The sequence below is a fragment of the Pleurodeles waltl genome, chromosome 7 (assembly GCF_031143425.1).
Source record: "Pleurodeles waltl isolate 20211129_DDA chromosome 7, aPleWal1.hap1.20221129, whole genome shotgun sequence".
NCBI lineage: Eukaryota > Metazoa > Chordata > Amphibia > Caudata > Salamandridae > Pleurodeles > Pleurodeles waltl.
In genome coordinates, this window is record NC_090446.1 from 431,402,980 (window position 1) to 431,418,168 (window position 15,189).

Consider the following 15,189-nt stretch of genomic DNA (forward strand, 5'->3'; position numbering starts at 1 on the left):
TCGCCTTGGAGAGTCGTGCAGAAGTATTTTCCCGCCGAAAGGACGCCAACAAGCCTTGCTAGTCGCAAATCGTGCGTTTGGCGTTTTTGGACGCTGCTGGGGCCCAGGAGGGGCCAGGAGGTCGCAAATTGGACCTGAAGAGAGAGGGGACGTCGAGCAAGACAAAGAGCCCTCACTCAAGCAGGTAGCACCCGGAGAAGTGCCAGAAACAGGCAGTACGAGGATGCATGAAACGGTGCTCGCCGAAGTTGCACAAAGGAGTCCCACGTCGCCGGAGACCAACTTAGAAAGTCGTGCAATGCAGGTTAGAGTGCCGTGGACCCAGGCTTGGCTGTGCACAAAGGATTTCCGCCGGAAGTGCACAGGGGCCGGAGTAGCTGCAAAGTCGCGGTTCCCAGCAATGCAGCCCAGCGAGGCGAGGCAAGGACTTACTTCCACCAAACTTGGGCTGAAGAGTCACTGGACTGTGGGGGTCACTTGGACAGAGTCGCTGGATTCGAGGGACCTCGCTCGTCGTGCTGAGAGGAGACCCAAGGGACCGGTAATGCAGCTTTTTGGTGCCTGCGGTTGCAGGGGGAAGATTCCGTCGACCCACGGGAGATTTCTTCGGAGCTTCTGGTGCAGAGAGGAGGCAGGCTACCCCCACAGCATGCACAAGCAGGAAAACAGTCGAGAAGGCGGCAGGATCAGCGTTACAGAGTTGCAGTAGTCGTCTTTGCTACTATGTTGCAGGTTTGCAGGCTTCCAGCGCGGTCAGCAGTCGATTCCTTATCAGAAGGTGAAGAGAGAGATGCAGAGGAACTCGGATGAGCTCTTGCATTCGTTATCTAAAGTTTCCCCAGAGACAGAGACCCTAAATAGCCAGAAAAGAGGGTTTGGCTACCTAGGAGAGAGGCTAGGCTACTAACACCTGAAGGAGCCTATCAGCAGGAGTCTCTGACGTCACCTGGTGGCACTGGCCACTCAGAGCAGTCCAGTGTGCCAGCAGCACCTCTGTTTCCAAGATGGCAGAGGTCTGGAGCACACTGGAGGAGCTCTGGACACCTCCCAGGGGAGGTGCAGGTCAGGGGAGTGGTCACTCCCCTTTCCTTTGTCCAGTTTCGCGCCAGAGCAGGGCTAAGGGGTCCCCTGAACCGGTGTAGACTGGCTTATGCAGAATTGGGCACATCTGTGCCCAAGAAAGCATTTCCAGAGGCTGGGGGAGGCTACTCCTCCCCTGCCTTCACACCATTTTCCAAAGGGAGAGGGTGTCACACCCTCTCTCAGAGGAAGTTCTTTGTTCTGCCATCCTGGGCCAGGCCTGGCTGGACCCCAGGAGGGCAGATGCCTGTCTGAGGGGTTGGCAGCAGCAGCAGCTGCAGTGAAACCCCAGGAAGGGCAGTTTGGCAGTACCAGGGTCTGTGCTACAGACCACTGGGATCATGGGATTGTGCCAACTATGCCAGGATGGCATAGAGGGGGCAATTCCATGATCATAGACATGTTACATGGCCATATTCGGAGTTACCATTGTGAAGCTACATATAGGTAGTGACCTATATGTAGTGCACACGTGTAATGGTGTCCCCGCACTCACAAAGTTCAGGGAATTGGCTCTGAACAATGTGGGGGCACCTTGGCTAGTGCCAGGGTGCCCTCACACTAAGTAACTTTGCACCTAACCTTTACCAGGTAAAGGTTAGACATATAGGTGACTTATAAGTTACTGAAGTGCAGTGTAAAATGGCTGTGAAATAACGTGGACGGTATTTCACTCAGGCTGCAGTGGCAGGCCTGTGTAAGAATTGTCAGAGCTCCCTATGGGTGGCAAAAGAAATGCTGCAGCCCATAGGGATCTCCTGGAACCCCAATACCCTGGGTACCTCAGTACCATATACTAGGGAATTATAAGGGTGTTCCAGTAAGCCAATGTAAATTGGTAAAAATGGTCACTAGCCTGTTACTGCCAAACTGCCCTTCCTGGGGTTTCACTGCAGCTGCTGCTGCTGCCAGCCCCTCAGACAGGCAGCTGCCCTCCTGGGGTCCAGCCAGGCCTGGCCCAGGATGGCAGAACAAAGGACTTCCTCTGAGAGAGGGTGTTACACCCTCTCCCTTTGGAAAATGATGTGAAGGCAGGGGAGGAGTAACCTCCCCCAGCCTCTGGAAATGCTTTGTTGGGCACAGATGTGCCCAATTCTGCATAAGCCAGTCTACACCGGTTCAGGGACCCCTTAGCCCTGCTCTGGCGCGAAACTGGACAAAGGAAAGGGAAGTGACCACTCCCCTGACCTGTACCTCCCCTGGGAGGTGCCCAGAGCTCCTCCAGTGTGCTCCAGACCTCTGCCATCTTGGAAACAGAGGTGCTGCTGGCACACTGGACTGCTCTGAGTGGCCAGTGCCACCAGGTGACGTCAGAGACTCCTTGTGATAGGCTCCTTCAGGTGTTGCTAGCCTATCCTCTCTCCTAGGTAGCCAAACCCTCTTTTCTGGCTATTTAGGGTCTCTGTCTCTTGGGATTCCTTAGATAACGAATGCAAGAGCTCATCCGAGTTCCTCTGCATCTCTCTCTTCACCTTCTGCCAAGGAATCGACTGCTGACCGCGCTGGAAGCCTGCAAACCTGCAACATAGTAGCAAAGACGACTACTGCAACTCTGTAACGCTGATCCTGCCGCCTTCTCGACTGTTTTCCTGGTGGTGCATGCTGTGGGGGTAGTCTGCCTCCTCTCTGCACTAGAAGCTCCGAAGAAATCTCCCGTGGGTCGACGGAATCTTCCCCCTGCAACCGCAGGCACCAAAAAGCTGCATTACCGGTCCCTTGGGTCTCCTCTCAGCACAATGAGCGAGGTCCCTCGAATCCAGCGACTCTGTCCAAGTGGCCCCCACAGTCCAGTGACTCTTCAGTCCAAGTTTGGTGGAGGTAAGTCCTTGCCTCACCTCGCTAGACTGCATTGCTGGGAACCGCGACTTTTGCAGCTACTCCGGCCTCCGTGCACTTCCGGCAGAAATCCTTTGTGCACAGTCCAGCTTGGGTCCACGGCACTCTAACCTGCATTGCACGACCTCCTAAGTTGTTCTCCGGCGACGTGGGACTTCTTTGTGCGACTTCGGGTGAGCACCGTTTCACGTATCCTCATAGTGCCTGTTTCTGGCACTTCTCCGGGTGCTACCTGCTGCTAAGAGGGCTCCTTGTCTTGCTCGACGTCCCCTCTACCTCCTGGTCCAATTTTCGACCTCCTGGTCCCTCCTGGGCCACAGCAGCATCCAAAAACGCTAACCGCACGATTTGCAGCTAGCAAGGCTTGTTGGCGTTCTTTCGCGGGAAAGCACTTCTGCACGACTCTACGAAGTGAGAGGAATCCGTCCTCCAAAGGGGAAGTCTCTAGCCTTTTGCGTTCCTGCAGAAACCGCAGCTTCTTCTGTCCAGTAGAAGCTTCTTTGCACCCGCAGCTGGCATTTCCTGGGCATCTGCCCATCTCCGACTTGCTTGTGACTTTTGGACTTGGTCCCCTTGTTCCACAGGTACCCCAGATTGGAAATCCAGCGTTGTTGCATTGTTGGTTTGTGTCTTTTCTGCATTATTCCTCTAACACGACTTCTTTGTCCTTAGGGGAACTTTAGTGCACTTTGCACTCACTTTTTAGGGTCTTGGGGAGGGTTGTTTTTCTAACTCTCACTATTTTCTAATAGTCCCAGCGACCCTCTACAAGGTCACATAGGTTTGGGGTCCATTTGTGGTTCGCATTCCACTTTTGGAGTATATGGTTTGTGTTGCCCCTATGTTTCCCCATTGCATCCTATTGTAACTATACATTGTTTGAACTGTTTTCTAAGACTATACTGCATATTTTTGCTATTGTGTATATATATCTTGTGTATATTTCCTATCCTCTCACTGAGGGTACACTCTAAGATACTTTGGCATATTGTCATAAAAATAAAGTACCTTTATTTTTAGTATAACTGTGTATTGTGTTTTCTTATGATATTGTGCATATGACACTAAGTGGTACTGTAGTAGCTTCACACGTCTCCTAGTTCAGCCTAAGCTGCTCTGCTAAGCTACCATTATCTATCAGCCTAAGCTGCTAGACACCCTATACACTAATAAGGGATAACTGGGCCTGGTGCAAGGTGCAAGTACCCCTTGGTACTCACTACAAGCCAGTCCAGCCTCCTACATTGGTTGTGCAGTGGTGGGATAAGTGCTTTGAGACTACTTACCACTCTTGTCATTGTACTTTTCATAAGAGAAAAATATACAAAACAAGTTCAGTGTATATACACATTGCCAAAAAGTTTTGCATTTCCTCTTTTCACTCTTTTCTAAGTGCTGAAAAGTACTTCAAACTTTCTAAAAAGTTCTAAAAAGTTTTAAAAGCTTTTTTTTCTCTGTCTTTCTAAAAGCTCTGACAAACTTTTTTCTCTTTTTCTATCACTTTAACTCTCTCTAAAAATGTCTGGCACAGGCCAAAATGTTGATCTGTCCAAACTTGCATATTATCACCTTAGCTGGAAAGGAGCAAGGAGTCTCTGCATAGAGAGAGGTTTGAGTGTAGGGAAGAATCCTTCCTTGGAATTGTTACTTAACATGCTTAGAGAACAAGATAAGGCAAGAAGTGCCCCATCTGTTGAAAAAGTAGCTAATGGTTCCCAATCTGATCCAGGGACTCCCCCAGGAAAAGATTCAGGAAAGAAACTTCCTAGCCTGCCCATTACTAGACAGTCTAGCATAGTTGGTAATGATGATGGGTCACACCATACAAATAGTGTTGTCTCACATCATAGCAAAAGCATTTACTCACACCACAGTGGTACTGATGTTTCTGTTAGCCAAGCTGTTAGGGTGTCCTCTGTAAGGGACAGGTCTCCTTCTGTCCATTCTCACCATACTTCTGTTTCAAGGCATGTCCCTCCCACCCACCCTGATGACAGATTGTTAGAAAGGGAGCTCAATAGATTGAGAGTGGAACAAACCAGACTGAAGCTCAAGAAGCAACAGCTGGATTTGGATAGACAGACTTTAGAAGTAGAGAAGGAGAGACAGAAACTGGGTTTAGAAACCCATGGTGGCAGCAGCAGTATTCCCCATAGTCATCCTGCAAAAGAGCATGATTCCAGGAATCTGCATAAGATAGTTCCCCCTTATAAGGAGGGGGATGACATTAACAAGTGGTTTGCTGCACTTGAGAGGGCCTGTGCTGTACAGGATGTCCCTCAAAGGCAGTGGGCTGCTATCCTATGGCTATCATTTAGTGGAAAAGGTAGGGATAGGCTCCTTACTGTAAAAGAAAATGAAGCTAATGATTGCAAAGTTCTTAAGAATGCACTCCTGGATGGTTATGGCTTAACCACTGAACAATACAGGATAAAGTTCAGAGAGACCAAAAAGGAGTCTTCACAAGACTGGGTTGATTTCCTTGACCATTCAGTGAAGGCCTTAGAGGGGTGGTTACATGGCAGTAAAGTTACTGATTATGACAGCCTGTATAACTTGATCCTGAGAGAGCATATTCTTAATAATTGTGTGTCTGATTTGTTGCACCAGTACTTGGTCGACTCTGATCTGACCTCTCCCCAAGAATTGGGAAAGAAGGCAGACAAATGGGTCAGAACAAGGGTGAACAGAAAAGTTCATACAGGGGGTGACAAAGAGAACACTAAGAAGAAAGATGGTGAAAAATCTCAAGATAAGCATGGGGACAAGGGTAAAACCAAAGATCCCACTTCAAATCTTAAACACTCTTCAGAGGGTGGGGATAAAACAAATTCTTCCTCTTCTTCTCAACCTACACAATTTAAAAAGCCTTGGTGCTTTGTGTGTAAAAATAGAGGCCATAGGCCAGGGGATAAGTCCTGTCCAGGTAAACCCCCTGAGCCTACCACCACTAATACATCAAGCTCTAGTGCCCCTAGCAGTAGTGGTACTAGTGGTGGGACTGCTGGCAACAGTCAAGCAAAGGGTGTAGTTGGGTTCACTTATGGGTCCATCATAGAAACTGGGGTAGTCAGTCCCAAGACAGTTTCTGTCACACCTAGTGGCATTGGCCTTGCCACACTGGCTGCTTGTCCCCTTACAATGGATAAGTACAGGCAGACAGTTTCAATAAATGGTGTTGAGGCCTTGGCCTACAGGGACACAGGTGCCAGTATCACTTTGGTGACTGGAAACCTAGTGCACCCTGATCAACACATCATTGGACAACAGTATAAGATTATTGATGTCCATAACTCCACTAAGTTTCTTCCCTTAGCTATAATTCAGTTTAGTTGGGGTGGAGTTACTGGCCCTAAGCAGGTGGTGGTATCACCTAGCTTACCTGTAGACTGTCTCTTAGGTAATGACCTAGAGGCCTCAGGTTGGGCTGATGTAGAGTTTTATGCCCATGCAGCCATGCTGGGCATCCCAGAGGAATTGTTCCCTCTCATTTCTACTGAAATGAAAAAGCAAAGGAGAGAAGGCCTGAAAACTCAGGATCCCTCTCCATCAACAGGTAAAAAGGGTATCACAGTATCCCCTAACCAACCCTACCATTCAGGATACCATTCCTGTGGTGGGATAAACCTCTCCTGGGGTGGCACCTGTTCCAAGGGAATCATCAGCTGGCAAAGCTGGACTCCCTGAGGTAGAAGTACCTCTCTGTGGGATAACTAACATTGGTGACAAAAAGAGCACCATTTTAGTTAACATGGAGCATCCCTCCAACCCTCCCAGAGAAACTTTAGTGCAGAAACTCTGCACTGCCTCACAACACTTAGGACAGCATCCCTGCCCTAGTGTGGAGCTCATAGGACAGCATCCCTGCCCTGCTCCAACTCAAGAAAAACAGCATCCCTGTTCTCTCTTCCAGCCATATGGACAAAGTTTTTGCCCAGCTATGGCTTTAATGAGACAGCATCCCTGTCTGGCATTTCAATCATTACAAATAGGTTCAGTGGATAATTCCCACTGCTCTAAACTAAAACTTACTGATAGAAACTCTGAAAATACATCTTCACATTGTTGCTTAGCTAAAAAACTTCAAACAGGGTGGTTTACATCCCCACAGGGAAGTAACCATATAGTGGATGATAAAGGGAGTAACCAGTCTATTGCAGAGCTACTCTCTACTTATCACCACTTAGACAATAAAGTCTCAACTGGCCAAGGTTAGCCTTATTGTCCTTCGTTTGGGGGGGGTTGTGTGAGAAAGTAGCCTCTTTCTAGCCTTGTTAACCCCATTTTTGGCCTGTTTGTGAGTGTATGTCAGGGTGCTTTCACTGTCTCACTGGGATCCTGCCAGCCAGGGCCCAGTGCTCATAGTGAAAACCCTATGTTTTCAGTATGTTTGTTATGTGTCACTGGGACCCTGCTAGTCAGGACCCCAGTGCTCATAAGGTTGTGACCTATAGGTATGTGTTCCCTGTGTGATGCCTAACTGTCTCACTGAGGCTCTGCTAACCAGAACCTCAGTGGTTATGCTCTCTCTTTACAAATTGTCACTAACAGGCTAGTGACCATTTTTACCAATTTACATTGGCTTACTGGAACACCCTTATAATTCCCTAGTATATGGTAGTGAGGTACCCAGGGTATTGGGGTTCCAGGAGATCCCTATGGGCTGCAGCATTTCTTTTGCCACCCATAGGGAGCTCTGACAATTCTTACACAGGCCTGCCACTGCAGCCTGAGTGAAATAACGTCCACGTTATTTCACAGCCATTTTACACTGCACTTAAGTAACTTATAAGTCACCTATATGTCTAACCTTTACCTGGTAAAGGTTAGGTGCAAAGTTACTTAGTGTGAGGGCACCCTGGCACTAGCCAAGGTGCCCCCACATTGTTCAGAGCCAATTCCCTGAACTTTGTGAGTGCGGGGACACCATTACACACGTGCACTACATATAGGTCACTACCTATATGTAGCTTCACAATGGTAACTCCGAATATGGCCATGTAACATGTCTATGATCATGGAATTGCCCCCTCTATACCATCCTGGCATAGTTGGCACAATCCCATGATCCCAGTGGTCTGTAGCACAGACCCTGGTACTGCCAAACTGCCCTTCCTGGGGTTTCACTGCAGCTGCTGCTGCTGCCAGCCCCTCAGACAGGCAGCTGCCCTCCTGGGGTCCAGCCAGGCCTGGCCCAGGATGGCAGAACAAAGGACTTCCTCTGAGAGAGGGTGTTACACCCTCTCCCTTTGGAAAATGGTGTGAAGGAAGGGGAGGAGTAGCCTCCCCCAGCCTCTGGAAATGCTTTGTTGGGCACAGATGTGCCCAATTCTGCATAAGCCAGTCTACACCGGTTCAGGGACCCCTTAGCCCTGCTCTGGCGCGAAACTGGACAAAGGAAAGGGGAGTGACCACTCCCCTGACCTGTACCTCCCCTGGGAGGTGCCCAGAGCTCCTCCAGTGTGCTCCAGACCTCTGCCATCTTGGAAACAGAGGTGCTGCTGGCACACTGGACTGCTTTGAGTGGCCAGTGCCACCAGGTGACGTCAGAGACTCCTTGTGATAGGCTCCTTCAGGTGTTGCTAGCCTATCCTCTCTCCTAGGTAGCCAAACCCTCTTTTCTGGCTATTTAGGGTCTCTGTCTCTTGGGATTCCTTAGATAACGAATGCAAGAGCTCATCCGAGTTCCTCTGCATCTCTCTCTTCACCTTCTGCCAAGGAATCGACTGCTGAAGCGCTGGAAGCCTGCAAACCTGCAACATAGTAGCAAAGACGACTACTGCAACTCTGTAACGCTGATCCTGCCGCCTTCTCGACTGTTTTCCTGGTGGTGCATGCTGTGGGGGTAGTCTGCCTCCTCTCTGCACTAGAAGCTCCGAAGAAATCTCCCGTGGGTCGACGGAATCTTCCCCCTGCAACCGCAGGCACCAAAAAGCTGCATTACCGGTCCCTTGGGTCTCCTCTCAGCACGACGAGCGAGGTCCCTTGAATCCAGCAACTCTGTCCAAGTGGCCCCCTCAGTCCAGTGACTCTTCAGTCCAAGTTTGGTGGAGGTAAGTCCTTGCCTCACCTCGCTAGACTGCATTGCTGGGAACCGCGACTTTTGCAGCTACTCCGGCCTCCGTGCACTTCCGGTGGAAATCCTTTGTGCACAGTCCAGCCTAGGTCCACGGCACTCTAACCTGCATTGCACGACCTCCTAAGTTGTTCTCCGGCGACGTGGGACTTCTTTGTGCGACTTCGGGTGAGCACCGTTTCACGCATCCTCGTAGTGCCTGTTTCTGGCACTTCTCCGGGTGCTACCTGCTGCTAAGAGGGCTCCTTGTCTTGCTCGACGTCCCCTTTACCTCCTGGTCCAATTTGCGACCTCCTGGTCCCTCCTGGGCCACAGCACCATCCAAAAACGGTAACCGCACGATTTGCAGCTAGCAAGGCTTGTTGGCGTTCTTTCGGCGGGAAAACACTTCTGCACGACTCTACAAGGCGAGAGGGATCCGTCCTCCAAAGGTGAAGTCTCTAGCCTTTTGCGTTCCTGCAGAAACCGCAGCTTCTTCTGTCCAGTAGAAGCTTCTTTGCACCCGCAGCTGGCATTTCCTGGGCATCTGCCCATCTCCGACTTGCTTGTGACTTTTGGACTTGGTCCCCTTGTTCCACAGGTACCCCAGATTGGAAATCCAGCGTTGTTGCATTGTTGGTTTGTGTCTTTTCTGCATTATTCCTCTAACACGACTTCTTTGTCCTTAGGGGAACTTTAGTGCACTTTGCACTCACTTTTCAGGGTCTTGGGGAGGGTTATTTTTCTAACTCTCACTATTTTATAATAGTCCCAGCGACCCTCTGCAAGGTCACATAGGTTTGGGGTCCATTCGTGGTTCGCATTCCACTTTTGGAGTATATGGTTTGTGTTGCCCCTATCCCTATGTTTCCCCATTGCATCCTATTGTAACTATACATTGTTTGCACTGTTTTCTAAGACTATACTGCATATTTTTGCTATTGTGTATATATATCTTGTGTATATTTCCTATCCTCTCACTGAGGGTACACTCTGAGATACTTTGGCATATTGTCATAAAAATAAAGTACCTTTATTTTTAGTATAACTGTGTATTGTGTTTTCTTATGATATTGTGCATATGACACTAAGTGGTACTGTAGTAGCTTCACACGTCTCCTAGTTCAGCCTAAGCTGCTCTGCTAAGCTACCATTATCTATCAGCCTAAGCTGCTAGACACCCTATACACTAATAAGGGATAACTGGGCCTGGTGCAAGGTGCAAGTACCCCTAGGTACTCACTACAAACCAGTCCAGCCTCCTACAATGACATTATCTGTCTCCTGGGTCGGAAAACATAAGCAAGTTACCCAAGATATAAATGCCCTAATCAAGCATAATATGGAAAATCCAAACAATGTACAACCATGTGTGGCAAACCATGCAAAATGATGAGACATGTTCTACATGAACAAGTAGCCAGCCCCTGTACATGATAGGGCAAGCCTGACATCAAGTACCCTAAAGGAAACAAAACATGCTAGGCCGTGGGATCACATTTGTTCAGGTGTCTCTCTGCAGGGGACTTCGCAATGCACTGCTGAAGAGCAATAATGATGAAGGTAGATCCCTGCCCTACACCCCCTAACTCCCCTGCTGAGTCAACATTGACTCTTGACACAGTTAGGGGTCTGCTGGTTGTGCACAGTGGGCTGAGATGAGTGGAGCACCGTCAACCTGCGTCAATACATGCAACCATGGGTCTGTGTGGGCACACAAAGTGCCACAGGAGCAATGATGACTAGGGTGCCATCATTACCTGACAGCAACCCTGCAATACAGTTGTATGCCATTGTATGTAACAGTCAAAATAAACATGTTTTGGTTGATTATATGTATCAGGTATGTGCCTTTCACACATATGTCTGAATTATCTGCACTCATGTACCACTTCAATGGCTCAGGCTTGGTATCGTGTATTGGAGTATGCACAAAAGTCAACGTAACACTAATGAAAATGTATATGTATCACATGATAATACATGGACGTTTATGACCTTCAGATATGTTCCCACATAGGGAAACATAGGCTGCAAAGATATGAAAAACCACAAGTGATGGACGGAATGCTGAACATTGTCAAACATTCACCCCCAGTACAATGATCTGGGCCTAAATCCATCGTTTTCTTGCTGCCCATGCCATTCCAGTTTGGACCCAGTCATATGCAAATCAGTCTTGAGCCTGTTCCCCATGGGAACAGTCCAGCCCGAACTGCTAGACCAGGTCTTCCTTGGACTGGAAACAAGCATCCTGGGACCGGTTCGGGGTTTCACCCCTCATCAGCCAGGCTAGCTTGAATCCAGTGGCATGGGAAGCACGGGACCCACGTCTGGGCATACCCTTCCCACTAAGGGCGACAAAGCAAAAACAACAAGTGATGGACGGAATGCTGAACATTGTCAAACATTCACCCCCAGTACAATGATCTGGGCCTAAATCCATCGTTTTTTTGCTGCCCATGCCATTCCAGTTTGGACCCAGCCATATGCAAATCAGTCTTGACCCTGTTCCCCATGGGAACAGTTCAGCCCGAACTGCTAGGCCAGGTCTTCCCTGGACTGGAAACAAGCATTCTGGGACCGGTTTCGGGGTTTCACCCCTCATCAGCCAGGCTAGCTTGAATCCAGTGGCATGGGAAGCATGGGACCCACGTCTGGGCATACCCTTCCCACTAAGGGCGTCAAAGCAAAAACAACAAGTGATGGACGGAATGCTGAACATTGTCAAACATTCACCCCCAGTACAATTATCTGGGCCTAAATCCATCATTTTTTTGCTGCCCATGCCATTCCAGTTTGGACCCAGCCATATGCAAATCAGTCTTGACCCTGTTCCCCATGGGAACAGTCAAGCCCAAACTGCTAGGCCTGGTCTTCCCTGGACTGGAAACAAGCATCCTGGGACCGGTTTCGGGGTTTCACCCCTCATCAGCCAGGCTAGCTTGAGTCCAGAGGCATAGGAAGCACAGGACCCACGTCTGAGCATACCCTTCCCACTAAGGGCGACAAAGCAAAAACAACAAGTGATGGACGGAATGCTGAACACTGTCAAACATTCACCCCAGTACAATGATCTAGGCCTAAGTCCATCGTTTTTTTGCTGCCCATGCCATTCCAGTTTGGACCAAGATATGAATACACAGCCATGAAACAATGGCCAACTTATGTCCAAGCTGGAAGATAGATTTGGGAGGTGTCATATCCCATGAGCACACCACTTTTGCATTCATTACATATATTACATGAAACATATCTTTCCACATACACGTCACATACTAACGTTCATTGACAAGTGTCAGTACACCATCTCCTGCATCATATATGCATGGGGAACATGTAGCCTAGCATCATGAACCCTGAACCATACAACACACCACAGTGTGAACACACATGCACTCACATTGCCATGGGTTATGCGAAATCAACCCGGCCATAGTCCACAGCATCCTTTGTGTACGATTTGTCAAGGGTATCACATGCATGAACATGTATTGGTCATAACCCATCATATCTAAAGCGGTGTTGTCAAACGTAGATTTGGAAATCAGACATGACAATGTGGTAGACCCACAAATATGTTTTACATCACATATTTACACTCCCAGTAAACGTGTGGTAACATGTATGTGGAAAAAGTGTAGCAACACATGCATATATGGAAACGGTATCAGTCATCGCATGCATCATACACATAGACAAACATACGGAAACACATTCCGATGTTACCGTTACATATATGAATGCACACACACGTATCCATAGCATACTGACTACATAGATGCATAGCTTCTATAACAAGGAATGTAAATCTGGGTGCACTGTCAGCCTTTCAAACAAAATCCACGCATAACTGTTTTCTGGACGCAAAGGTCAATTCTCCATACATCGCAAATCAACAAAATGGCGCCTGTCCCCTGTGCGTCAATTGCAAGACAACAGGCCTTATGTAGGAAAGTACCATCTTGCCTGGCATGTTACCCCCATTTTTCACTGTATATATGTTGTTTTAGTTGTATGTGTCACTGGGACCCTGGTAACCCAGGGCCCCAGTGCTCATAAGTGTGCCTGAATGTGTTACCTGTGTAGTGACTAACTGTCTCACTGAGGCTCTGCTAATCAGAACCTCAGTGGTTATGCTCTCTCATTTCTTTCCAGATTGTCACTAACAGGCTAGTGACCATTTTTACCAATTTACATTGGCTTACTGGAACACCCTTATAATTCCCTAGTATATGGTACTGAGGTACCCAGGGTATTGGGGTTCCAGGAGATCCCTATGGGCTGCAGCATTTCTTTTGCCACCCATAGGGAGCTCTGACAATTCTTACACAGGCCTGCCACTGCAGCCTGAGTGAAATAACGTCCACGTTATTTCACAGCCATTTTACACTGCACTTAAGTAACTTATAAGTCACCTATATGTCTAACCTTTACCTGGTAAAGGTTAGGTGCAAAGTTACTTAGTGTGAGGGCACCCTGGCACTAGCCAAGGTGCCCCCACATTGTTCAGAGCCAATTCCCTGAACTTTGTGAGTGCGGGGACACCATTACACGTGTGCACTACATATAGGTCACTACCTATATGTAGCTTCACCATGGTAACTATGAATATTTCCATGTAACATGTCTATGATCATGGAATTGCCCCCTCTATGCCATCCTGGCATTGTTGGTACAATTCCATGATCCCAGTGGTCTGTAGCACAGACCCTGGTACTGCCAAACTGCCCTTCCTGGGGTTTCACTGCAGCTGCTGCCAACCCCTCAGACAGGCATCTGCCCTCCTGGGGTCCAGCCAGGCCTGGCCCAGGATGGCAGAACAAAGAACTTCCTCTGAGAGAGGGTGTGACACCCTCTCCCTTTGGAAAATGGTGTGAAGGCAGGGGAGGAGTAGCCTCCCCCAGCCTCTGGAAATGCTTTCTTGGGCACAGAGGTGCCCAATTCTGCATAAGCCAGTCTACACCGGTTCAGGGACCCCTTAGCCCCTGCTCTGGCGCGAAACTGGACAAAGGAAAGGGGAGTGACCACTCCCCTGACCTGCACCTCCCCTGGGAGGTGTCCAGAGCTCCTCCAGTGTGCTCCAGACCTCTGCCATCTTGGAAACAGAGGTGCTGCTGGCACACTGGACTGCTCTGAGTGGCCAGTGCCACCAGGTGACGTCAGAGACTCCTGCTGATAGGCTCCTTCAGGTGTTAGTAGCCTATCCTCTCTCCTAGGTAGCCAAACCCTCTTTTCTGGCTATTTAGGGTCTCTGTCTCTGGGGAAACTTTAGATAACGAATGCAAGAGCTCATCCGAGTTCCTCTGCATCTCTCTCTTCACCTTCTGATAAGGAAACGACCACTGACCGCGCTGGAAGCCTGCAAACCTGCAACATAGTAGCAAAGACGACTACTGCAACTCTGTAACGCTGATCCTGCCGCCTTCTCGACTGTTTTCCTGCTTGTGCATGCTGTGGGGGTAGTCTGCCTCCTCTCTGCACCAGAAGCTCCGAAGAAATCTCCCGTGGGTCGACGGAATCTTCCCCCTGCAACCGCAGGCACCAAAAAGCTGCATTACCGGTCCCTTGGGTCTCCTCTCAGCACGACGAGCGAGGTCCCTCGAATCCAGCGACTCTGTCCAAGTGACCCCCACAGTCCAGTGACTCTTCAGCCCAAGTTTGGTGGAGGTAAGTCCTTGCCTCACCTCGCTGGGCTGCATTGCTGGGAACCGCGACTTTGCAGCTACTCCGGCCCCTGTGCACTTCCGGCAGAAATCCTTTGTGCACAGCCAAGCCTGGGTCCACGGCACTCTAACCTGTATTGCACGACTTTCTAAGTTGGTCTCCGGCGACGTGGGACTCCTTTGTGCAACTTCGGCGAGCACCGTTTCACGCATCCTCGTAGTGCCTGTTTCTGGCACTTCTCCAGGAGCTACCTGCTTCAGTGAGGGCTCTTTGTCTTGCTCGACGTCCCCTCTCTCTTTAGGTCCAATTTGCGACCTCCTGGTCCCTCCTGGGCCCCAGCAGCGTCCAAAAACGCCAAATGCACGATTTGCGACTAGCAAGGCTTGTTGGCGTCCTTCCGGCGGAAAAACACTTCTGCACGACTCTCCAAGGCAATAGGGATCCGTCCACCAAAGGGGAAGTCTCTAGCCCTTTTCGTTCCTGCAGAAACCTCAGCTTCTTCTGTCCAGTAGAAGCTTCTTTGCACCCGCAGCTGGCATTTCCTGGGCATC